The sequence below is a fragment of the Thamnophis sirtalis genome, unplaced genomic scaffold, assembly GCF_051295495.1.
Source record: "Thamnophis sirtalis isolate CommonGarterSnake01/CBP01778 unplaced genomic scaffold, rThaSir2_p1.2 scaffold_12, whole genome shotgun sequence".
NCBI lineage: Eukaryota > Metazoa > Chordata > Lepidosauria > Squamata > Natricidae > Thamnophis > Thamnophis sirtalis.
Window position 1 is genome coordinate 30,190,504 of NW_028261392.1, and position 1,972 is coordinate 30,192,475.

The following is a 1,972-nucleotide window of genomic DNA, read 5'->3' on the forward strand; positions in this document are numbered from 1 at the left end:
TTAAAATGAAGAAAAATATCCTTAAATTATATTGCTCCATAATATACTGCAGTGTTACTTATTAGAAATAAATGCACTGGTTACTTACTGAACTCAGCTAAATTTTTAAAAACTGGCACCCTAAGTAAGAATTGACAATTCTGCACATTCTTCACTATAAGAGTTTGTTATTTATTAAAACTGTTTTCAAAATGTAGATTAAATATTACTTTCTAAAGTTACAGAGGTATCTGTAAAAATTGCAAACTGAAATATTATTTCTGAATATAACATTGGAAGTGAAAAACCTGGAGAATACTGGTAGTTCTTGTTTAGCAAACACAATCCAGACTGGCAACTCAGTCATTAAGCAAAGTGGTTACTAAATGAAACTGCAACTGTGTTTAAGATTTTACTGAGCTTTCCAGACTAGTGAAGCTTGTAAATGCAAGGGTTATTTATAGTTATTTTTTCATTACCCTCATAACAGCGAACAGCCATTAAACTACAGGTAGTCCTTGACTTATGACAATTGAGCCCAACATTTTTGTTAAGTGAGACATTTGTTAAGTGAATTTTGCCCTATTTTACGACCTGTCTTGCCATAGTTATTAAATGAATCACCACAGTTGATAAGTTAGTCATCTGGCTGTTAAGTGAATCTGGCTTTCCCATTGAGTTTTCTTGTGAGGTCGCAAAATGACCTTGGGACACAACGGTCATAAATATGAACCAGTTGCTAAGCATCTGAACTTTGATTACGACCATGGGGATGCTGCAAAGGTCATAACTGAAAAAGCCATACGTCACATTCTTCAGTACCGTGTTAACTTTGGTCACTAAATGAACTGTTTTAAATCGAGTATCACCTGCATTACCTATTCTCTAACTTAAAACTTGGACAGAACATTTGTGTTGTAATATTCCTATTCAAGAATTCAGTGGCTGGCATGCACAGAGTATTATCTGAAGTCAAATACTCTTCTATTTTAAATATTAATATTTTTCCATGCTTTTCTGATATGGGGCAAAAAAGAACGATTGTTTTAAAACTATGTAACTTTTTCAACATCCTCAGATTCAAATAGTGCAAAGAAACTGCCTTTACAATCATATGAATAGCTTGGGCAGGAACAAATTAAGCTGTGACCTTGTTTATCAACCTTCCTTTAGTTGAACTATCTTTTGCTAAATCAGTTAAGAAATGTGAGCAAGCCGATTGTGCAAATATAGATAAGGACATTTTAAGAGGCAGCATGTTAATTCAAAAGCCCATTCCTCATCTCCATTTAAAGACGAGCAAGTTTACATACGGAATGAACAAATAATTACCGTAAATGATATATGAGCAAGGGATATTTTAAACGTGCAAGGTCTCCCTCCTGAATTGGCACCATCTCTCTCCTCCCTAAATGACTTTGTGCGTCTTCTTACTTTGGAATCGGCTCGTCCACAAAAGATCATGAATGGTTGCTTCTGGAGAACCAACGCTAATGCATCTCTAATAGGCCCACCTCTTCCATCTTGCTATAAACTCGATAGCAGCATCAGAACCATGCAATACAATAAGCACGTTCGATTTCACTTCGGCAACTACTACTTGGCCATGGGAACATTTGCGAATTTCAGGAGGCCACCGATAACCTACTTTTGCCAATGGGCTGAAGCCGCTCCGCTCCCGTCTGCAGAGTAAGAGGGCAGGCGGGGGGTGGGGGGAGTTAAACGTCATTGCAGCGGCCCTGATCCTTCACGCCCCCTCCAGAGGGCGGGGTAGCCCTCCCCCCCGGCAGAGCCTTCCATTTCGCGAGGGCGGGGCTTTCGGCGGGGTGGGGGCCAGCTGGCGGATTCCGAAGCCAAGAGCAACCGCTCTAGCGCATTTGGTCTCCGGGAGCAAAGAGGCGTGTTGGAATCCCGAAGGCGCGAAAACCTGACGCATGCGCGCGGTTTTTTTCTGCACCGCCCCGGTAGGCTTGGCTAAACAAACGTCTGGCGT